Consider the following 26,164-nt stretch of genomic DNA (forward strand, 5'->3'; position numbering starts at 1 on the left):
AAATTCTAGCTAAATGGTGAGATACCTAGAATTTTTTTTTAAATCATGGAAAATTAAATTGATTATATCATGACAGATAATAAACTACTGATGACCAGTGTGAGTTGTAGATTGACAGAATTTCAGGATGGAACTCAGTGGCCATTTAGTTCAACTGCTAGCCGAGAAAGAATTTGCTTTACCACATACTCAACCAGGGGTAGCTGGATGGTGCAGTGGATTAAGTGCTGTAAATAGTCAGGAAAACTCCTCTTTGTTCAGGAAAACTGCTCTTTGTGAGCTCAAAACTGGCCTCAGACTGGTCACATACTAGTTATGTGACCTGGGCTTAACCCTGTTTGCCTCAGTTTCCTCATCTGTAAAAGGAGGCAGAAGAATAAATGGCAAGCTATTCTATTATCTTTGCCAAGAAAACCACAAATACAGTCACAAAGAATCAGACACGACTGAAAAGACTGAATAATAACCATAGTCAACCAGTATTGTTTGAGCCCATGCTGGAATACTTCTAGTGTGTGGAGACCTACCACCTGAAGTAGATATACCTTTTTTTAAATAGAAAGTAATGTTTTTATTACATCATGGCTAAATTTGCCATGGTTAATCCCTCTCATTCCTACTCATTTTTTCCTTTGTTGCCAAAAAGAGGAATCTAATCCCCCTTTCATAGGAAATCAATTCAAACACTTGAACAATGCTATCATATCCTTTATGAATTGTTTCCAAGTCAAACATTTTCAGTGTCATCAACTGATCAATATATGCCATGGACTTGAGGCCAATCACAGTTCTAGTTGTGCTCCAGTGTCATTCTTTATCTTTGGTACTCAGACCTAGGATACTCTACACCAGATATGTACTCACAGAGGACAAAATAACAGGGCCATGGCTTTCTTATACCTGGAAATTTCGCCTTTCTTAATGAAGTACCATGTAGCATTGACCTTTTCTTGTTTTGATTTGTTTTTGTCTGCTATATCATTCTTTTGATTTTTAAAATTAGTACTCTTAAGAAAGCACTACTATAATTTTCTAGTGCCTAGTCCATAATGACTATTTGTCTTGTAACAAAATACAGTGAAAGGAAAATAAACCATTATATTGATATGACTTCTTTTACATATTTAGTCCACTGTTGATACTGAAATAAGTGAGAGAAGTTTTCTGAGTCAGGGATTTTCCTTTACATTACTACAGTTAGCCTTAGGTCCTTATGAGTTTAGTTTTGATATTATTCCTATATGATTGGACTATTATTCATATTAACAAACAATTACTTCACCCGATGCTTTTTCGATTTATATATCTATTAGTATATGTAAGTACAAGGGTGTGTGGAACCTTTACATTGGCTGATTTATACTTGAGTGAAAAGGTCTTGCTTATCAGAGTAGGATGAAGAAAAGCATTAACCTTGTTTATTTTTCTACATTTTGAATGTCGATATATTGAACAAAATATTGATCAACTACTCTGCTGTCTCTCTGCCAATAGCCAATAGATATCTGTACAACTAAATGCCAGATTTGTGACCTATTTTTTCATCTTATGATACCTGCATTCTCCTGATTTCTCTCCCTCCTTCTTAAATTATCACATATCTATACCCCTGTCTACATGTTATATCCCACCCCACATCTCAGTTGGTCTGGTAGGTCAAGTAGTTCAAGTAAGGCAAGTACTTGAAGTCAAATACTCTTTTTCATTTGGCTACCCCCCAGCATTTAGTCCAGTGCCCTGTACATAATAATTCTCTAATAAATTCTCATTGGATTGAATTCTAGTATTGGGGAAATGCAATTATGGGGGAATAATTTCAAGCATCAAAGAAGAAGGGATCTTGTGAAAAATAAAATCATTAAAAGCTGGAGGGGATGTTTTTGGGAAACCTTAACTGTGTAATAGAAGTTTGAGAGACAAATTTATGAGAGGAGTTTGGGGACAAGTATGTTTGGAGTATTCACAATAGTCTAGGTAGGAGACAGTTTCCAATGTAGAAGGCCAAAGAAAAGGAAGTAGTAGTAAGCAGGATAGGAAATAATATGAACTTGGGTGACTTTCTTGGCAGAAAGGGAGTACCAGATTGTTAGAAACTCTGGTATAAGAATTGGCCAGAGTCCTAAATAGGAAGTGAAGGAATGAGGAAAAGCAAAAAGACTTGCCTGCCAACTCCATCTACCATCTGTTAGTATGACTGTTCACCAGAAGTACAATTGTTCATAAACAGATATGAAGAGAAAGTTCAAAAAAAGTTGAACCTCTAGGTTACAATGAGCTAGAGATCAGTGGATCCTTATCTCATGGATCAAGAATAATTATTTGTTGCTCAAAGCATTCAAACTGACATCTATGCATGTGGATCCTCTCTAGCAGTCTTCTTATGCCAAGTGATTCAACTAATTAAAACCCAAAAAATGTGTTATCCATTAAGTTGAAATACTTTTTTGTGGAGAAGAGTAGGAATAGTTGAATAATTGCAAAATATGTTACAACAGCTAAAGAGAACTTTGAGTATGAAACTGTGATTGGAATTTTGGTGTTATAGGTAGACTAGGAATTTGGAGGAGAGGAAGGTTTATAGGGAAACAACCTGTCTTTTACATGTGGTGTTCAAAATTTTAATGGAAATATAGGTAGAGATGTTAAGAAGGAATAAAATGCTGGCAAGAGTTCAGGAATTTGTACGTAAATTCATAGTCATATGCCAAAGAGCCTAATGGAACTGAGTGATATGGAAGTTCATTGGATTGAAGCAGAATTCTCAATAAAAATTAATTGTTAATCAAGGTTACAGGTCACAACTATTGTACCAATATAAATGGGTGATTTTGAGGGTTTATGCACAATAAAAGTTAGATGTAGAAGTATGACTTACTTTTTTTTTTGCATTTAGCTCTGTTCTATCAATTAATCACAATAATTATGGATCTATGGCTTTCTTTTGTAGGATTATCTCCTCCTGACATTAGATAGCTATCAGAAAGTCACTATTCAAACTAACAGTCTTGAAATTTCTAAGCTCCAGGGAATTTATGGACAGAGGGAATACATGTTGCTATCGATATTGATCTATTCCTTAAAGGGATCACATGTGAAAGAGCATACAATGATTTTTGGAGAAGAAATACACCCATTACTGCCATGGTGAATAGAGATAATTATTGTTGTCAAGATTTTTCCTTTCTCTCTTCTTTCTCAAAAGTTTTATGTAAATTCTTTTCAACACTACATATTTTTCTTTTTCTTTTTGTTTTTTGTTTTTGGAGGACAATGAGGGTTAAGTTACTTGCCCAGGGTCACACAGCTAGTGTCAAGTGTCTGAGGCCGGATTTGAACTCAGGTACTTCTGAATCGAGGACCAATGCTCTATGCACTGAGCCACCTAGCTGCCCCCATAATTTTCTTTCCACAATGAAGCTCTTGATACCCAGTTCCTTAGAAGTAGGAAATGCTGAATACTTAGATGGGAAACAACAAAACTTATTTATCTTTGTAAATTTATTGTTCAATCTTCTGTGATAATTGGTTAGGCCATTTCCCACCAGTGTATTCCACCACTTAGAGATATTTCAGAGTTCTTTCTTTGCTACATTGTGATATCTCTAGTTTGTTTTTTCCCAAATAGTTTTAATTATATGAAATCTCAATGGCAAAAGAAATCTTTTTCAAGCAAGGAAGACTGATCAGATACTGAATCAATTTAATAAAGAGGTAAATGGCCCAAAATCTGCTCTAATAAAAATTTGTCAGTTCTTTCTTCCTTTTTGGTTGTTGTTATATTTGACCATCCATTGTAGCCCTTTAAAAAAAATACTAGTCATGACAGTTTTTGTTGAGGTATTTCAATGATAAAGGTACTATGAAACGATTATTTCAGTCTTTCTATACTCAAGTATACTGGTTTTAACCTTTTTGATTTGATGTGTCATTTATGATTCCAATCTTGTTCATGATAATCATAAATATTTCTAGGATAACTTCAACATCATTACTGTAAGATATACAGAGTCCTCTTAAAAGTAGATCATATATTGCTTTAAAATTGGTGGTTGGTAATTCATACTTGATATATTATTTAGAAAAGGATAGCCTTTTAATTTCATACCAAGACATTCAGATTTTATTTTCCCATCCTCCCCCATAAGAATAATAAAACAAAACCAATAATCTTAATTTGCTACTCTGTACTATAGAGAAGCCTGATGGATTTAGCATCACTCTTTTTAAAAGTTTAATTCATTAAAATATTTATTTTAATAAATTATTTTAAATTATCTTCTTATTATTATTAATGTATTATTAACACTTTCTTGGGAGTAGAGCAAAGATGGCATAGGAATGGCAGCGACCCAGGTGAACTTTCCCAACATTCCCCTCTAAACAAGTATAAAATAATGCCTCAATGGCAGAAGCAACAAAATATCTATGTGAGACTTTTTTTGGGGGGGGGGGTGAGGAAATTGGGGTTAAGTGATTTGCCCAGGGTCACACAGCTAGTAAGTGTTAAGTATCTGAGACCAGATTTGAACTCAGTTCCTCCTTAATCCAGGGCGTGTGCTCTATCCCTTGTGCCACCTAGCTGCCTCTTAGGTGAGACATTATTCCAGCCTAAGACACCTTAGGAAATTGACAGGTGAGGTCAGTGACACCTGGGTGAGGCCTATCCCTAGCTTATGCATATGGCAGCAGTACTACTAGCAGGCCAGTTGCAGGAGCTCTCAACCCAGAGGCAGTTAAGGAAGTCAGACAAATGGTCTAGAAAGACATTACAGGGGTACCCTTTGCTGGGTGCAGCTGGCACTGATTGGCAATGCTATTGTGTCTATACCATTCTGGGTCACAATTCCAGGTCTTTTAATCAATTACAATGAAGCTGGAGCCTAGTCTCAGTTCCAAGGGCAGAGAGGGGCAATAGCACTTGTGGATTTTGGGGAACAGAGACCCTTTCTGAGTAAAGACCAAAACTCAGACCATGATAGCAGTGAGCACACCTCTCCCTGCATCACACCACCTTGAAAACACTGAAGACTTGCAGACCCCCAGAGCTAGCTCTCAAAATAGGCATGACTTTCCCCATTGCAGTTTTAATATATCTTATAGCAACATTCTTGAAAGAAAATCTTGGGAACTAGAAATTCAAACCTGGACCCCCAGGTTCAACTTCTTTCAGGAAAGAAATGTTAGTTTTATGCATTTAATTATGCTTTAAATTCCTTCAAAATGATTGGAGAATTTGAGAATTTGCTTAATCTTTGGGGTATTAATCACTTTTTACTCCTTTCTAAGAGTAGAGGATTACTATTAGCTCTTTTGCTAAAAGTTCCTTTTTTCCCCCAGTAATTGTATCATGTACCACTGGATCAGAGTTCCCTGAATGTCAAGCAGTTGAATTGATATCATTTGGGAAGTCCTTTGCTTTAGAGACTTAATGTGTGATATTGACATATGGATTTATAATAGTGTCAATGGGCCATGCAAAAATGTGACTGTTAAAAAGTCCCCTGATGCATAAAGCTGCAATCAATGTTAGAAGCTTTGATATTTTAAGATACTGGAATACTTGGATAATTGTTAATATACCACTTCCATATACTTTATAGATAGAGATGCTTAGGTGCTTTTTAGTTTATGGCTATTTCTTAAAAGTAAATGAAAATATTTAGTGGCAAATAATTTTTGAAAAAAATTAACTTTAGTTGATGAACATAAATTTGACTCTTTTTTGCACATTGCTGCTGCCTACAGTTGCCAAATAAGGCCCTTAACTAAGAGTGACAAGCCCCTGGGGAATGGAAGCAATAATACCCAGGAAGCTTTCAGCATACAGAAAGGAAAAGGTAGTGTGAAAAATCCATATTTATAATGGTATGTGTTGCTTTGTTCAGCTGTTTTTTTTTTTAATGAAGTCATCCAAAAGTTATTATTTTGATTATTTTTGTATAAAGTATCATGCAGAAATGATGTCAGTTTTCCATTTTTAAACTGACTAGTATTTGCCAATATTAAGTTATCCATAGAAATATTGAGCTGCTATTTTTATTCAATAGAATATTTATGTAGAATTGATTTCCTAATTGACTTTTCATCATGAGTGACATATGTTAACTATGCCAAGATACATAATCACCTATTATCTACCATAAAGTTACAAGGAGAGTTTCCTTTCAAAACTTTTAGTTTTTAATTAACATAAAGAGACAACTTAACCATGACATCACACTTTTGACAGTGACATACTCAAACACTATAGCAGAAGATAAGTTTTTAGTCTATTATTTTCCCCAAAAGACTTCCATCTTTGTAGATGTTTCCATCAAACCAGTATCTGGTTGATTAGTGGGACTAATTAACTGTCAGTTTATTGGGTTTTTTTTTTATTTGAATATAATTCATAGACACTCATCGTTAGGGAGAGACTTTTTCTGGAAAATTATCTCTATGAGACATGAATGATTTGGAATTTCTGCAATAGATATAGATTACATGAAAAGATACATATGGTAACTCACCTATGCCTGCTTATTCTGTGCGACTCTTGTTTATGTCCTCCCATATGTTTACCACTGGATAGCTACCCAATATCTTGAGGCTCTTTTGTGAATCATCTTCAGATAATTGAATATCAGTGGATCAAATGGGATTTCCAACAATTATACTTTGTTCTTACCATGTTATTCAATTATCTTTTTTTGTTCATGAATTTCTTTGGTAAACATTTTTACACTGCTTCTTCATGATACCTTATTTCTGATATGTTTCAGGCAATTTATGCCCACAATGTGTTTCTCTTCCTTTTAAATAATTCTTAACTTCAATTCATCAGAAACTATAGTGTTCTCTGATTCACAGAGATATAAGATTATAGGAATAATATTCATCTTAAAAACATCAACTATGTTCCAGGGAGTATAGAGCCATTAACAGACTGATGTGATTTCTTACTTTCAATTTTATTAATCTCTCCTGTTTATTAAATCTCTCCTTTGATTTTCAGGATTTCCAATTAGGTGGTCAATTGGAGATTTTAATTTCTTCATTTTCTAGTTTATTTTAGTTGCATGCCCTATTCATTGATCTTTTTCTCTTTCATTGATATAAGCAGTTAAGGGTATATATTTCCCCCTAAGTACAGTTTTGCTTGAATCACATAAATTTTGATATATTGTCTCATTGTCATTTTATTTAATGAAATAATTTATTGTTTCTATGATTTGTTTTTTGACCCACTTGTTTTTTAGGATTTGGTTATTAAATTTTCAATTAGTTTTACTCTTTCAATTGTCCATTATTGGAATGTAATTTTTATTGCATTATGAACTGGAAAATATGTGCTTTCTATTAATGGTTTTCTGCATTTGGTTGTGAGGTTTTTATGTCCTAGCACATGATCCATTTGTTGTGCAAGTCCCATATACTGTTGAGAAGGTATATTCCTTTCTATACCCATTCAGTTTTCTCTATATATCTGTCATATCTAACTTTTCAAGAATTTTATTCATTTCCTTAACTTTGTAAAAAAAAAAAAATTTACTGACTGGGCCCTAATCTGTGGACTTTTGACTGGCTGGCTATCTGACTGCTATTAATTGTCTAAGCCAGTCTGTTAGGGCCATTTAAAAAAGCCACACTGCTTCTCCAAAATTGATAAGGAAAAGTTTAAGAAGCCTCTTCCAATTTAACAGCAGAGGGTTTATTTATGAGATACAATTTAAAAATAAGAATACAGGAAAATAAAATATACAACCTAAAGCCTCAGCCAATGAACTCTTTCTGTCAGTGGCACTACAACTTTCTCAAACTCTTTTTCTCCTTCACTCCAGCTCCCCTGTCTCACTTTCACTACTCCGCTCATTTCTTCTAACTCCAAGCCCCCTTCACTTGTTGATTCCCCCTGAAAAGCCCCTTAACTTCCTTGTTCCTCTGGCATCTCTCTATCTTCTCACTAGCTCTTTCTCCAACCTCTGTCTGGCCCATAGCCTCAGTCTCCATTAGCATCCTGTAGCGTTCTCCCTTCTAACTAAAAAAAAAAAAACATGCTTCACTGCTCCGCTCTTTTTTTCTAACTCCAAGCCTTCTTCACTTTGTTGACCCCCCCAGAAAAACCTCTTAGTGTCCTTGTACCTCTGTCATGTCTCTACCTTCTCACTAGCTCTTTCTCCGTCCTCTCTATACCGTAGCCACAACGACCCCTGAAAAGCCCCATACTCTGTCCTGTTGTGAATCCCCTTCATCTCTCTTCCTTCTCTTTTTATTAACTTCCTTCTCAGGTGAAACTTGGGCTGCACCCCCCCCCCCCCCCCCCCCCCCGCCCAGGGCTGGCCAAGCCCCATGCTGTGAGCACAAGGGAGCTTGGGGCTGGGCAAAGCAAACTCAGGTGTCCCTCCAGCCTCCCATGCAACTTAGCCCAGCTCAGAGGCCCCACTGTAGCTGAAACTGAGGGGGAGGGGCAACTCCGCTCAGGGAGCCTGAGGCTAATTTTAATGCTTACAACTTCTATCTTGTTTATTTTTTGTTAGATTTATCCAGTTCTGAGAAGAGAAGGTTAAGGTCCTCCACTAGGATAGTTTTATTATCTATTTCCTCCTGTAACTCATTCACCTTCTCCTTCAAAAATTGAGATACTGTACCATTTGCTGCATATATGTTAGGTATTGATGTGACTTCATTGTCTATGGTACCTTTCAGTAAGATATAATTTCCTTCTGTATCTCTTTTGATTAAATCTATTCTTTTGCTTTCGTTTTGTCTTAAATCACGTTTGCTACTCCTGCTTTCTTTGCTTCAGCTGAAGCATAATATATTCTGTTCCAGCCCCTTATGTTTACCCTGTGTGTATCTCTTGGCTTCAAATGTATTTCTTGTAAATAAGATATTGTAGGATTTTGGTTTTTAATCCATTCTGCTATCTGCTTCCATTTGATAGGTGAATTAATTCCATTCACATTTATTGTTATGATAACTTTATTTTCCTCCATGATATTTTTGCTTCCCCCCAATCTTCCCCCCTCACCCTTTTCCTCATCACAAATGTTTTGATTTTTAAGACTGCCTTCCCTAATATGCCTTCCCTTGTATTAGTCTGCCCCTTCCTTCCTTCCTATTATCCCCTTCCCTTTTTATTTCCTTATAGTATAAAAAATTTCTATATCTCACTGAACCTGTATGTTTTTACCTCTTTGAGCCAAATTAGATGAGAGGAAGGTTTAAGCTTTGCCCACCATCCTCTCATCTTTCCCTACATTATAATAGTTCTTTCATGATTCTTTTATATAGGACAATTTACCCCCATTCATTTCTACCCTCCTTCCATGCAAATTCTTTCTTACTTCTTTAGTTTTTGTTAGTATCATCCCATCAATGTCGCTTTATAACTACTCCTTATCTACAAATACTCCTTCTAATTGATTTTATAAGTGTTAAGGGCTAAAATTCTAGCTAGTCTGTCTAAAATATTTAATGAGTGGTCGCCAATAAATTATAAGCTTTAGCAAGAGTTAGACTTTTAAGCATTTATTAAGGAGAATAAGAATTTGGTAAAGAGAGAGAAAGGCCTAGATTCCTATCTATTAAAGGGAGAGCACATTTCTAGCTCCGCTCTCCACCCGAGTCCAGAGGAAAAAGCCCCAGACCGAGCGCCAGTCTCTTCCTTCCTCCTCCCACTCGTCTGCGTCACTTCCTGAAGCCTGGTCTTGCCCTCAAAGACCTTCGCTTCATGGGCAGAACTCTTCTACAGTAAGTATCCAGCAGGTGGCGTTATTCCAATCGTTACAGTCCCCCCTGTTGTTCCTCAAGAAACAAAATGTTTCCTTGACGGAACAGTAAAAACAATATGATAACTATTGCTAACTAATAATATGTGAACAACAATATAGAAAAGGAAGAGAGGAAAGTTTTGTCCAGAGGAGCGATTTTTTTTTTGTCCTCATGAACCGACGCTTTGACATTAGTCTTGCAAAGGGAGGGCCTCTGCAGAGAATACATGTTACAGATGGTGTATATTATAACAGAAAGAGAAAAAAAAACAACAAAAACAACAAATCAAAACTGTTCATTTAAAGTCTCTGAAAGTCTTTTCTCAGATGTCCTCTAGGTGTAGTCGTGGAATGGAAGTCTTTTCAGGTGTTGATGTGTGGATACTGGTAATCAGCCAGGAAATTTCCTACAAAATTGAGCTTAACACAACTTTAAAATAGCTTTGTCAATAATCAAATCAAACAATGAAAGTTCTCAAAAACATTTCTAAGGGAATTCATAATCTTAGTTGTTACACATGAAACATATAATAAAACAAAAATTGAAACATTCTTTAAAATTATAATATTACTATAGTCCCCCTTATGGAGAGTAATTGAGAAGACAATTGCTGCGATATTAATTTTTTAAAAATAATTTTTATCTTTGTTTCATCACTTTTTGCATCATCTGCCTAATTATCCTCATGCCATTATGAGAAATTAGAAAATCTAATATAATTGGTAACAGGTGTCAAGGCCAAATTCAACACTGTTGTTTATCATGGCACCTGAGATAATTATGGGGGTTACCATAAAAGAACAGAGAAATGATGGGATATGAGCATTCCCACACTTGAGCAATATGTACTGCCCATACAGTATGCCAGGCTTAAAATAGGTGGATGGAATATATGTCCATGCCACCGAACATATTGGAAGAAACTGAGTCAGACTTAATCAGATGCATGGGATTGAGATGTCCATGGCATCAGGCATATAGGAGGGAGCATAGAAGCCAGGTGTAGAAGTGAGATGGGTGGGATGAATACTTCCAGCCATCTGTACAATATTGTGGGGAAAAAGAGAATAAAATATTAAACCAAGAGAATCCAACCTCAACATTTGTCAAAAGCCGTTCCCTTGGCCATACCTTGACTTCATGCATGTCTCCCCTCATGTGACAGTTCAGTGTCTGCTCTTGCATGTATTCCTCTTGTGATTGGATGGCATCTTGGCCAACTGGCATCTGATAACTCAGAATAAAGGCAATTAATGTCTTAAATGATAAGTTCCCATAATCCAAGTCTCATATGGATTTAAAATTGAGGATAATAAATGATTGCAAAAAATGTGAATACATCTTGACTCAAAATATAATATATAATTATGCAACAATTTCAAATAATACCCTTTTTTTTACTTAGTATACAATTACTTTTGTGAAAAATCAGAACATACTTAAATACAAGTTAAAGCACAACAGAATCTCAAAGAAAACTTTTTTTTTTAAAAGAAAACTTTTACAAATGTTCCCCTCTTTTTTTTTTTTTTTTGGAATATGCTTATCAAAATAATACTTCTAGAATCAATTTACACTTGCCATGGCAAACAATTTGCCAGGGAAATGCTTTAAAGAGTTTGATCAAATAATCAGTTGAGAAAAAATAACAAAAACAAACTCCTCAGAATATGGGAGCACAATACTCCTAGAATTAACATTGTATTATGAAATCAAAACCATCTCTCAATTTTTTTTTTAATTAGATAAATGAATAGAAGAAAATACACATGGAACAATAAAAAAACAGTGAAATTCAAACTAAGGAAATCTAAATGAGCATGAATTTAATATAAATAAGAGTATTATAAAATATAAACTTGATCACATGACTATAAAAAGATTTTACAAATATTCTCCTTGTCTTAAAAACTAAGTATGACACAATCTCAAAAGCATGAAAATCTCTATGAAAATAAACCCATACCATTAATTTCAAAATGTATATGTAATAGCATAGAAATCCTATGTAACCTCTGAACTGATACTATTACTCTGAGTGAGTTCAGAACACTTTTGATTCCGGTATCTAAAATCCCCAATACTCATATCAATACCTTGCTGCTTACTTCTACATTTCTGTACAATATATACCCTTCCATGGCAAAAGAAGCAGAGTCTTGAACTATGTTGATTGTCATTCTTATTCAGCTTAAGTTTTTCTTCTTTAACCCCTCTATATTGTCTGTCAGTCTTTTCACCATACAAATGCTTTATAAGATTACTAATTAAAGACAAAAGCAGGTTAGCAAAATTATGAACAAAACGAATATATCTGGAATTTAAAGGGTTTTCTAAAGTTGTCTCAGAAGCACAGCCAGGCTGGGGAAGGGCTGAGCCTGAAGCTGCAAATGCAGGTAGAAAAAGTTGAGCATGCGCATCAGATCTCTGGACTTCCCAGGCAGGGGAAGCTATGGGCTTGGCCATGGGAGGAGTAGAGGGTGGGGTCTGGAGAGGAGGGGAGGGACCAGCACAATTTGAATCACACTTGATTTTGAACTCAGGCCTGGATTCCTCTTCCCCCACCTTGCCTCCAGGTGCTAGGGGATTAAAAGCTTCTAGAGGGTGGGTCATTGCCTCCAGGCATGCAAAATTAAAGCAACAATTAGTGTTAGAACTGGGAAAAGCTGCAGGAATCTCTTCAGGTTTCTCTGAAAAAGCATGGTTGGGAGAGGGAGAGATATTTCCTTGTGTGAGTAAGTTGCTGGCTCTTTTAACAAAAATAAAAAGAAAAATAGAAAATCCACAAAAACAAAGCATTAACATGATCTTATCTCCCATTTGTCTGGTTAAACAGACCAAAATCAAAAATAGGATAATTAGGGAGTTTAAAAGGTCCATTCGAAAAAATTTAAAGGAAAACACAGCCAGTACACCAGTACTTAGCAGTTTAAAGGGTAGGGGAAATTTCTTACCCAACCGGAAGATCAGAAGTGAGGTTCAGCTTTCCTCTTCGTGGTCAGCCATCTGTTAAGGGCTAAAATTCTAGCTAGTCTGTCTAAAATATTTAATGAGTGGTCGCCAATAAATTATAAGCTTTAGCAAGAGTTAGACTTTTAAGCATTTATTAAGGAGAATAAGAATTTGGTAAAGAGAGAGAAAGGCCTAGATTCCTATCTATTAAAGGGAGAGCACATTTCTAGCTCCGCTCTCCACCCGAGTCCAGAGGAAAAAGCCCCAGACCCAGCGCCAGTCTCTTCCTTCCTCCTCCCACTCGTCCGCGTCACTTCCTGAAGCCTGGTCTTGCCCTCAAAGACCTTCGCTTCATGGGCAGAACTCTTCTACAGTAAGTATCCAGCAGGTGGCGTTATTCCAATCGTTACATAAGTTATGAAGTTATTAAGACTTTCAAATATTATCTTGTCATATAGAAACATAAACAGTTTAACATTATTGAATTTCTTAATTTTTTTCCCTTTTTTGTTTCTTTTTCCCCTTTTTATTTTTCCCTTGAGTCTCTTATTTGGAGGTCATATATATTTTTTTAAATTCAGCTCTGCTCTTTTAATCAGAAATGCTTAGGGAAGAATATTTGGGCAGTCATGTCCAGGAAATATCTAAGGGGACAAAGATGACACCAACAAACCAACTAGAAATCTGCTGAACTAAATTAGCTAATAGAACCTGAACTGAAATGGTAGTAAGTGAGGTTTGAGAGGGATTGGGAAATTTTAAGGGTGGTGTCCAGGAAGAAACAAAGTTATATGATAACAGATTATGTATAGGGCATGGAAAAGTGATTGAGAGTCAAATAAGGTAAATGGGCATGAATTCCCAAAATCAATTATCTAATCATCTATCACTTATATTTTCATAGGACTAATTATAAAGGCCAAATGAGCCATAAATCTAAACAATGCAAATCACAAAATAAAATTTGCTCATCTAGTATAATTGTGTATGTCTATTTTTTTAAAGGAAGGAACAATATTTAGCATATGTAAATGCCAGAAATGGAATGAAAACAATCTTTTGCGGTGGAATGGCACTGGACCCAGGTGTCAGGAGACCTGGATTCTGGCTCTGTCTCAGCTAATAACTACTTTAACCTCTCTAGGTTTTTGTCCCCCCCACTCCAATTAGAGAAGTAATGGTTTTAAATTAGATGCTAAGATACTTCCTAATCTTAAAATCTTTCCTCCTTTCCTCATATACACATAACCAGTTGTAGAAATATTATTTTATTCTGCCATGCATTCCTGACATGTCTTTCCTAGTTATTTTTTCCCCACCTGATATGAACACTTCTTAGTCTTGATCATTGATGACATGCCTAAAATGAGTGCCCCTAAGATTATGTTCTAGGCCTTTTTTCCCCCTTGTCTCTAAATGTATTTTGAGTCATTTAATAAGTTCCAGTATTTCCAATTACTATACGTATGCAGATAACTTAATCAAAAAGCATTTATTAAGTGATTGTCATGTGGCAGGTCTTGTGCTCATCACTGTCCATATTAAAGGTACTCTAAATTTTATATATCCGTATAGCATTTCTATGCTGAACTCTACTTCCATATATCCAATTCCTTATTATAATTCTACTTGGATATACTCCATTTATTTGTCAATTGAAATAACTAGAATCCATCATTAAACCTACCTTTTCTCTACACTCCCTTATTTCTGTAGAGGTCAAATTCATTCTTTAATGACCCAAATTTAAAACCTTAGAGATATACTTAATTCTTGACTCTCACCATCCATATCTAGTTAGTTGCCAGTCTTGTTAATTCTACCTCCATAACATTTGTCCTATCTGGCTCCTTGTCATAATTTCTTACCAGTCTAATTTAGGTTCACTAACAGCTAGGTGGCACAGTAGATAGAACTGTATGACCCTGGGTAAGTCACTTTACCTCCTTTTGCCCAGTTTCCTTAATTGTAAAATGGGGATGACAACAACATCTATTTTAAAGAACTGTGGTGAAGATCAAATGAAATAATATTTATAAAGAGTTTAGTACAATACCTGGCTCTACATAGTTGTCACTTTATAAATGCTTATTCCTCTCTCTCTTCTAATTCCCCTGCTACTTTATCAATTCTTCCCCATTAATCATTAACTCAAATGGTCTCCTTTTTCTTATTCTTTCCCCTTTAATCCATCTTCCTTGAGTTCCCAAAATATTTTTTTTCTACCTTTGGGGCAATGAGGGTTAAGCGACTTGCCCAGGGTCACACAGCAAGTAAGTGTCAAGTGTCTGAGGCCAGATTTGAACTCAGGTCCTCCTGAATACAAGACCGGTACTTTATCTACTGTGCCACCTAGCTGTCCCCCCAAAATATTCTTCAAAAGTGTAATACCTTATTGAATTTTTACGTGCTTATCAATGAGTCCCAGTGACTTTCTATTTCCCTTGATATAAAATAAAAATTCTTCAACTTTTAAAAAATCTTGCTCTATCTGGCTTCAGCCAATCATTTCATAATTTCTCATATTATTTCCCTTCACATTTATTATGCTCAGGCCAAACCACTCTATTTACATGTCCTAAAACTAAACATTCCATCCTCTATATCTATGCCAATTTTTAGATTACCCACTCATGCTTCCTACTCACCTCTGCCTCTTAAAATGTCTTGATTCATTCAAGACTTTCTTCAGATGTTACCTGTTCCACAAATACTTTCTTGGAGTTTTCAATATTATTTTTTTCAAATTTTCTTGCATTTACTTTTCCATATAAATTTTGTAGCCAGCAGAAGAATATAAGTTTCTTGAGGGAAGAAACTTTTTAAAATATTTTTGTCTTAATATTATCAAAGAGACAACATGGTTTAATAGAATAGAGATCTGGCCTTGGAGTAGGGATGACCTGGGCACCACATCCTATTTCTGACATATTGACTTTGTGACTCTGGGAAAGGAAAATAATCTTTCAGTAACCTGGGTCATCATCTAAAGATTGTAAGAGCATTATTGTTATGAATCAGTTTTAATCAATTGAGTTTCCTAAACAATTACTTCCCTATACTAAAGAATCCCCGAGACAGACATATCCTGCTACCATCTCCACCAATAAAAAAAAATCCAGGGTAGTAGCACAGTACTCCATTTACAATAAATACTTAAGCAATGTATGAGTTAAATTGAATAGAATATTTTCTCCTCTTTTCAATTTCCATCATCATCATCATCATCATTAAAGAGTCATTACCATATTCCTGGAATACTTCAAGAGAATCCTAACAATTTCCCCTTCCTCCAGTCCCTGTCCTTATTCCTATAGCTACTATATAAATGTGAAGCTCCTTCACCTAACATCTAAGAACCTATACTTTTATACTTTTGCCCATTTGACATAGCTCTCTGCTACAAACCTTATGCTCCTCACAGGCAGCCATTTTCATTGTCTTACACCTCCTTTCTCCATACAACTGCTCAAAAATTCCTGTAATAAATTCCTCACACTTCCACATTCATCTTTGCTTGTTGAAATCATAACCATGCTTTCAGACTCAGCAGAAATGCCATTTCTTCCACGTGTGCCTCTGGAGTTGAAAATTCCAAAAGGCTACCTGTACTGCTTATAAATTTATGATGCTCTATTTTGCATTGTAATTGTTTCTGAGTCATGTTAGCATTACCAGATGGCAAACTCCATGAGGCCAGGCAGTGTGGCTTACTTAATCTCCCTGGATCCCTGAACACTTGAGCAAAATCTCTGTCTACAGAGTTACTTTGTTGAATTAAATTAAAAATGTGACTTTCATTGCCCAGTAGCACAATGACAATCAACAATTCCTCATTAATATGTAGTTAGACCGGGGGTGGCTAGGTGGCGCAGTGGATAAAGCACCAGCTCTGGATTCAGGAGTTCCTGAGTTCAAAATCCAGCCTCAGACACTTGACACTTACTGGCTGTGTGACCCTGGGCAAGTCACTTAACCCCCATTGCCCCACAAAAAAAAAAAATATGTAGTTAGACCTGGCTTTATTAGTTCTATGATGGAAAAAAATGAAGTGCTGTTTATTGATAAGTGATATTTTTCTGGAGAGCATTCAGGTTCATCAATCAGATGACACATATTTCCTGCATCAGATGACAATAAAAACTAAATATAATTTAACTATGTCATTAGTGCTAAAAGAACAGGGTGAGAAATAAAAAGTGACTTTTATCATGTACTGTAGGAATATGCCTGTCCTGAAACAATCAACTATTTTGTTATGTAAGGGTAATTTCATGCATATCATTAAAAAACTTGATAGGTATGCTAGCTGACAATATAGTGGATTTTTCTAAGAACATTAACTATCCAGTTTGCCTATTTCTACAATGAAAAAATTTCTCATTTGACTCTAAGTAAATATTAATCAAATGTTTATTGAACATCTTGAGTACTTGAGTACTCAGCAGAATATCAATGTACTTAAATGAGAATTGGGTCACTTTTATAGATTTTGAACAGAAAATTTGTCAATCTTTTAAAACAGGAATCTTCATATTTTACTTGTCATCACATAAAAATTTATTCAAAAGAGTAAAACAATTATATGGTCTTACCAAAGCTGTCAATGCCTATATTGGAATTGTGATTTAAGAATCTCAATTATTCAATAGGCAGGCATTAGTATTAATGGCAAGCATCTAACTCATTCCCTCTTGACATAATATTAGGACACATTACTTGAGAACTCTGAGCCATGAGGTGGTGACAGAAAATCAGATTTTGTCATCTAGTATTCTGTTACAGCTAAGGAAATTCTTCAGTTAGCACGAACAGAGGAGTCAGCACCAATGCCAGTGATTATGTTGAAGCTGAGAGTGTGACTGTAGTTAGTGTTGCAGTGGTAGACAGAAAAGGAGGCAAAATGACTAGATGGAACTGCCTTACTATTGCAAGAGTGAGTTGGGAAAGGATAAACAGATAAAATTAAGTAGGAGGAAGGTTGGTTATTCCTCTTAGATTGTAAAGATGACCAATCTTTTTTTTTTCATTTTAGGTAGTTTGCCTGGCTCTACATTATGATTCTAAAACTAATAGCCCCTGTTTGTAAAATGGGTTGGATTTTGCAAAATGATGTATATAATATCTTTGCTCATCTCCATAATCCTGCAAGGTGGATGCTATTGTTACCACATTTTTACCATCAAGAAAACTGAGTATTATCTAAGAGAACAGTCAGTAATAGGACATATATGTTATCTGAATCTAATTTTCCTGAGTTCAAGTGCATCATTAACCCACAATCTTTGGAAGCAATCAATGGTTACCATCCATGTATTAGTGCGTCCTTTTACAGGTGTCTGGTGCCTTGTGATATCACTAACTACTGTCTTTTCATCCTGAAGATATTGTCCTAGAGAAACATCAGTGTTCTGCTAAGGCAGGAGTCTGTGATGAGAATTCCATTCAAAGATAGTATATTCTATATATGTGATATATGTGATGTTTAAAATCTAAATGTGTGGTTGCCTTAAATTAGAAGCTTTAGTACCAGTTGTTGGGCATTAAGCATTTATTAAAGCATACTAGGTATTAGTAAAAAGGAAAACATGTAAGGTTAAGAAAGCTAAGAAAAGGCCTATCTATCCTAGAGTTCCAGCCTGGATTGGTTCTTCCTCAAGTCCTCTGCCATAAGCCTGCTTCAAAGAGGAACTCCCCTCAAACTGAGTGTGGAACCTTTTTATAGGTCTGGAGTAGAGGTGGTCCTTACACACTATTTCAAGCTGATTGCTAGGTGCCATCCAAATCCATTGGTTCACTGGACTTGAAGGTAGTCTCCAGTTGAGTTCAAAGTCCTTAGCTTCTGAGAACAATACCTTCTTAAGGGCTAGCCAGGTATGGTTACAATCTAATTAACTTGAAGTAGGCTAATCAGCAAAGTCAATCACTCTCACTTAATTCAATCAGTTTAGATTAATCTGCAGGTGAGCCTCTGAGTATCTGCCAAATCCCAGTATTTTCTCACATTCCCCCCCCACCACCCCCCCCCCCCCCGTGCTTTGTTAAGAAACATTGTTTCCTTAATGAAGCAATAACATTACAGGTATTTATGGCTAACAATGTAAAGGGAATGAAAAGAGAGAAAAGAAATTTGAATGACACATTGACAAAGGCTATAGGGGGCACTCCTCTATTAGCAGGTGAATATCACAAACAGAAAAAACTAGAGGGGGCACTCCCCTTTAGTAAATAGACATAATAAACAGTGTATACAATATGGAAAAGGAAAATAGGAAAATGTCCATTTAAGTCTTTGGAAGTCTTTTCTCAGATGATTATTGAGATGTTTTTATACCTTAAAACATGCACCTGTTCTGAGAATGCATCCAGCCTATTTAAAGGCATGTTTTAAGGTATAAGAACTAAAATATGACCTAATATAACTAACCTGAAATTGTATAGGCCTGAATAGGATAAATCTTCTTGTTTCTCCACATCATCTGAAACAACAAAGAAAAAGCTACATAAGATAGGACAGGAAGGATTCAGCTATCCACACAGAAGAAAAGAAGGCAGTCCAGTCATAGAAATAGCATGTTCAAAGAAGTAAAAATGATTGTCATTTTGTAGAATAATAAGAAAATACCAAACATAGGCAATATGATGTTTTCTATATTTCTGTATAAAGGTTTTAACTCTAAAACTGTAGCAAACAAAAATTTTCAAAGTCAAATGGATGCAGAATGTTTATTTTCCATAGAATTATAGAATTTCCCATTGTAAACAAAGTAGAAAATCCACATCCTCAGTAATCAGGAAATGGCTACAAATATAAGGGAAAGAGATTATGAGAGAGGGAAATCAGTTAAATCAACACATTGATGGGTGATAAATTGTCTAAGGAAAATAATGGGTTAGATTTATTTTCCTATCAATATTATGCAATTGTGGTAATCACCAATGAGCTATGGATCAGAATGTCAGTCAATAATATATCCTCAAAATAAGCAAATTGCTCCTCAGCGAAGCATCAAATATGCAAAATTTTAAATAAATCTAGGAACAGACATCACAAATGTGGTGAATTCTATGGTAATAAAAAATCAAATGGATAAGGAAAATAGAATTTTTTCAATGATACAAATGGCCATTATGGCTGACTGTGGGTACTGAGAAAAGGAAAGGATTCATCTCTTAAAAGAAAATACAGTGGACCTCACCAGCTCCATTAAGAACTTCATTTTCCTAAGTACATGAAGTAATTTCAAAATGGAATGTGATTGTGTAGTGTGTATATGTTCATGGTCTTATAAAGAAGGTGGGAAAAAAAGATATAGCCAGCTACATTTTTCCTCTCTGTCCCAGGAATTTTTTTTTAACAAATGAATTTGTATTTTTATTGGTACTAAATAATTGTGTTTCTCACTGACCTTTAGTAATCATCAGTGGGTACTGTCAAATCATAGTGCATTATACTAGATATAATCTGAATTTTTAAAACCATCCATGGCTAAGCATTAAGTGCTTGCCAAGTATAAAACACTCTGTGTTAGGTAGACATGGATGAGCAAGTTTGGTATAATTAAAGAGAACACTAATTTTGGATTTGGGAAAACTGGCTTCAACTTTATTCAACTCCCTTCAAGACTTGACCCTGTTTGTTTATCAAAACAAACTACATAATACTTCCATTGCCCACCTCACAGGGATGAATGTTGTGAACAAAGCATTTTGAGTATCTTAAAGCAATGTTGATGTTATTCTTACTACCATTGTTTAGGAAAAGTAAGATATAGTGTATGACCTCAAACACAGCCTTAACCTATAGGAGAGATGAGACCTGTGAATAAATAATATTCATTAACCTAATGAATATATATATATATATACACACATACACACACATGTATATATGTATGTGTACATATACACAGAGTTAGTTCATCTAAGGGAGAATTCCTTCTGGTGTTGGGGTAAAGTTGATAGATGAGAAAAGCCTTCATAAAAGATTTAATTTTAGTCAGGCCTCAAAAGGTAGGTATAATTTCGATGGACAGATATAGAAAGAAGGGCATTATAGGAGTAAGAAATGGCATGATAAAAGGACTAATGCTGAAATATGAAAGAATAAACTGAAATAAATTATTTTGCAACATAATTCATTTAAATAAAAATTTTGACTTGTAACACTTTTCCCAGGGTCTCCTAGACTTTCCAACTCACTAAATTTAGAGTACAAAGACAAAGAATCTGAATTAAAAAATATGAAAATAAATTTCTGTACCTCTGAGGCTGGAAATCTGCCAAACCTGTTCAATTTGTAGTAATTTAGGAATAGGACATGAGACCCCACAGTTGTGTGTTCAGTTGAAAAAGAGAAACTGATAAGATGTCTTCATATGATAGTTTATGGAGAAAAGAGACATAATTCACAATTGGAAAGGGTCTCAGCTGAGAACAAAAGATGCTGAAACAGCAAACAAGCAAAGTGAAGGCATGAAGTATCCACAGTCTAATCAGCCAAAAGGGAAAAAAGGAGACCTAAAGTGTCTGGCAAGTAGATTCTCTATAAAACCTGTTCCCAGACAACAGCTGATTGCAGCTTCTCGTTTGCATTAGGTCTTGGCAGAGGTTTCCTAATTGGAGATCAAATAAAGCTGAGCAAAGGATCAAGTAGAGTCCTGTCTTGAGGAGTGAGGAAAATTCTCATCACAAAAATACAAAGTCCTCTATAAATAAAAGTCGAAGTAGCCCTCAATAATAGAGCCCTGAACTTGTGAATGGATGCAACAAATTGTCAGTTCATCACAGCAATAGTGACAAGTTAGCTCCAAGAACTAGCACCAAGATCTAGCAGAAACAAACAAAAAAAATAAAATAGATGAGGCACAGTTCAAGTAGTATGGAAGGCAAGGGAAACATTCAGGTGGCTGGCAAAGAAGCTGCTCTGTTTCTGTTTTTCACAGTGACAACCACTATGGATGTATAAAACATGGTAAGTTCTTCCTATTAAAAGTAAAAAATGGGGCAGCTGGGTGGCAAGGACCTGAGTTCAAATCCAGCCTCAGACACTTAACACTTGCTACCTGTGTGACCCTGGGCAAGTTGCTTGACTCCAATTGCCCCACTAAAAAATAAAATAAAATAAAATAAAAAGTGAAAGAGCCAGAGGAATGTGTCTGTCTTCTGCAGGTTGTAAGAGGGAAACTAAATGTTTCTTGAAGAATGAATTATTACAAAAAGGAAAAAAAAAGGGGGAAAAAGAATCCCAAGAGAAAGATAATGTTAATATGAATATACATTATTTTTTCTATCTCTCTCTGATCTGTTTTGGAGGAGGACAGGTATGAATATCATGTTCTCTGATGTAGTTAGTAGGAGATATTATAAAATGCTATAATTTCTCTGATCTGTTTAATTTTGTAGGAGAGATTAAACATTATTTCTCTGATCTGTTTGTAGGAGACAGGCAGATACAAAAACTATATTTTAATAATCAACAAGGAGAATATTAACCAGAATCATTAGGATAAAAAGTAGAAAAATGTAACATGGAGAAGAAAATGAAGGCTCATTTGACTTTTGGAGCCAAGTAATACACATAAAGGGTGGGCCAAAAGTCATAAAGGGGCTTCAATATTTAATAACTCCTTTATTTTTGTTTTTAATTTATGATACCATAGCATTATATAGAGTATACATAGGAAATGAATTTCCACTATTTGTGAAAAATCAAACCTTTGTGAGAAAATAATTATTAATAATGGATTTCTAGGAGAAACCCAGACATTAGTTTTAGTTGTTCTCTGCCCCTCAGCCCAGGAAACCCTCCCTGGGGTGAGTTCAGGTGAGCAAAAGGAATGTGGATGGGGAAAACACACCAAGGAGTTGGAACTTACCCTCTCTGAGACCACCCCTCAATTCATGTCAATCAATGGAGCTAAATGATGCTATAACCAATTAGCTTAGATTAATGTATGGCTCCCCACCTCTGTCTAATGAGGAAAATAATTCTGGCTACACTATGGTCAGCCTCTTTTACTCCCCATTCTCTCCCTTTCCCTCTCCATTCCCCCTCCCTCTCCCCCTTCCCCCTTTTACCCCTCTCCCCCCTACCCTTCTTTCACCCCCTTCCATTCCCCCTCCTCCCTCTCTCCTCACCCTCTTTGCTCATAAGACTGTTTCCTTAGGGGTATGTAATTGTTTAGGCATGTAAGCCTGTAGCTAGTGGGGAAGTCAGGGGCATGATCAATACTTAAATAAAATGTAATATTAATTAATAATAATTACTTACTGCCCAAACACATGCAATAGCCATCAATATAGTAGGAGCAAATGGTTTTAAAAAGCACAGCCTAGCCATAAATAATTTAGCTAACACATCTTGTAAATGGTGAAAAATACAAAAAAATATATTTAAAAAAGATTTTAAAACATCATGACTTTTGGCAAACTCTGTATATGGAACAGTTCCTTAACAGCAGGGATTCTCAATATTTTGAGGAAATTTCATGAGGTCCATATTCCTGAATGGGAAAAAATACTTATTTCAGTATAAACTGTTTCCTTTGTAATCCTCTGTATTTTGTGCATATATATAACATTATTTTGAAAATGAGTTGGAAGACTTGAATAAACTATTATAAAGTCAGGAGAAGCAGGATTCCTTGACATTGCAATGTGTGGATTGTTTTTAAAGGGGACCTTTCCTTTTTCTCTCTCTCCTCTCTTTCTAATTTGCTTATGATTTGGGGAGAGGAGGAGCTAGTGCTGTTGCCTCCTCCAATTAAAATATTAGTTAAGTGCACAAAAGAAAATGTATAGAAGAGGATCAAAGGAAGTTCATAAGGAAACAAAAATAAGCAAGGCAGTTGTGAAAGTACTGTGTATTTGCATGCATTCTATGGATTTAAAAGTTGTACATAATAGGGATTCATGGTTTCCATCAGTCGAAAAACCATTTTTTGTATACTACATGCTAGGCACTATTCTAAGAACTGTTGATCAAAGAAAGGAAAAAATAGTCTAGGAGCTTACATACAATTCACCTTTTTCTGTTTTGATGTGAATTTGAAAATTTTTCTTTTGTTGTTTTATATGTTCAAAACTAATAAAATGAGACAGCTTGATCTCTACAATTCTGCTTATCTTTAAATCTATCATCTTCTTTCTTTTTTTTCCTACCCTGGTATATTAGGTCAAAAGTTAAAGAGAAAACACCCTTATTAAATATGTTGTTCCTCCTTTCTCCAGATCTAGTAGTTAAGGAATCATATCAAAAAGGAGATAATGTTCATTTGGCATCATACTCTTGATGACCTTATCATTGCTCTTAGTGACATTTCCTTTTCTAAATGCACAAAAACCATTCCTTCACTAATATCTGAGATGTATGAACATTGCTAGCACTATCAGTGACTTTAGGTCATTGCCTGTCCCTCATGCCTGGAATATTGTATTTACTATCTCATCTCTAACAAAATTAACCTTCCATCAAAATTCAACTTGATGTCCATTTTATTCAGGAAGTCTTTCCTTTTCTCTTAAACTGCTAATGTCTTACCTTTCAGATTCTCTCTTCTCTCCCCCTCTCCCCCTCTCCCCCTCTCCCCCTCTCCCCCTCCCCCCCTCTCCCTCCCTCCTTCCCTCATCCCCCTCTCCCCCTCTCCCTCCCTCCTTCCCTCATCCCCCTCTCCCCCTCTCCCTCCCTCCTTCCCTCATCCCCCTCTCCCCCTCTCCCTCCCTCCTTCCCTCATCCCCCTCTGCCTCTCAATCTCTATTGCCCTCTTTTATATCTAGAAATTAGAATGTAAGCTCTTTGAGGGCAGTGACTTTGTTTTTGGTCTGTTTTTGTATTTCCAATTGTTATCCCAACACCTGAAATAATTTAGTGCTTGATAAATTCTTAAATGAAAGACAGAATGAGCAAATAGGTCAGTGTAACTGGTGATTGAGTGAGTAAAGGGAAATTAAGAAGACTGAAAATGTAGGAAGGGGATGGGTTGTTAAGAGCTTTAAATGGCAAGCAGAGGGTTTTGTGTTTGCTCCGGGAGGTAATGGGAAGCTAATGGTGTTTATTGAGTTGAGAAAAAGCATGGTCAGACTGCATTTTAGGAAAATTCCTTTGACAGCAAAAATGGGGGATGGATTGGAGTGAGGAGAGAATTGATACATAGAGAAAATTTAGAAACTTATTGTATCAATCCAAGTGAGAAATGATTAGGCCACCAAGCATAGTGAAAGAAAGGAACATGAAAGATATTCTAAAGATATATATGTGAAGATTTTACAACATTTTGGATGCATGGAAAAATGCCAGTGAATTATTTAGGATGACAAACATTTTACAAGACAGAGTGATGGGGAGGGAGAGAGAGTGGTTCCCTTGACAGTAGTAGAAATATTGATAAGAATGAAGAGGTTGGGAGGTAAGATAGTTTTTCTTTTGAGTGTGCTGTTTTTGAGATGACTGAATCATCCTACTAGAGATGTCTATGAGGTAATTGGTGAGATTGGACTAGACTTTGGGATAGAAATGAGGGATGGTTCTGTAGATCTGGGAATCATCTGCATAGATATAATTCATCTCATGTGAGTTGATAAAATCACCCAAATAGTTCATAGAGATGAAAACCCAAGAGATCAGGATAGAATCTTGGGGGACAACTACAGTTAGTGGGTATCGCATTGTTGAAGATACAGCAAGAGACTGAGAAGGAATAGTCAGACAGGGAGGAGGAGAACCAGGAAAATGTATCTTGTCAAAATATAGAGAAGCCTGAAAATGAAGGATCACAAAATGATTGACAGGGTAAAAGGCCATGTAGAGAATCCCCCCCCAAAATGAAGACATAGAACATTTCATTAGATTTGGTAAATAAAAGATTAATTAGTATTTTTGATTCAATGATTAGGCAGGAATCCCAACTGAGTATAGTTTAGAATAGAGAGGAATAGTGGGGGCTTTAGGTTTTGGTGGATTTTCCAAGGAATTTAGGCTAGAGGATAAAAAAAAAAATCTATCACAGATGGTTGGATCAAGAAAGGCTTTTATTCAATATATGGTAAATATGAATATGAAGGCAATAGGGAAGGGCCCTGTAGATGGGGAGAGACCGAAAATTAGAATAAATATTGGGGATGATACACTGGCAAAAAATGAGGAAAATGGGATCAGGTTTGTTTTCTGAGGGATTAGCCTTGACAAATATAAGTGTCACCACATCATGAGAGACAAGTGAAAGAGGAAATAGGAAAAAAAGAGGAAATATAAAAGGTTATTTGAGTAATGTGTGATGAGGAACAGAGTAGAAGGAACTTTCTGTGTGTGTGTGTGTGTGTGTGTGTGTGTGTGTGTGTGTGTGTGTGTGTCTATCTCTGTGTATGTGATGAAGTAAAAATAAGACCCTCAATTCAGAGGGTGTTATCCACTTATGACATTTATTATTATTGCTGCTGCTGTTATATTGTCTTATTACTT

Source organism: Dromiciops gliroides, chromosome 6 (genome assembly GCF_019393635.1).
Source record: "Dromiciops gliroides isolate mDroGli1 chromosome 6, mDroGli1.pri, whole genome shotgun sequence".
NCBI lineage: Eukaryota > Metazoa > Chordata > Mammalia > Microbiotheria > Microbiotheriidae > Dromiciops > Dromiciops gliroides.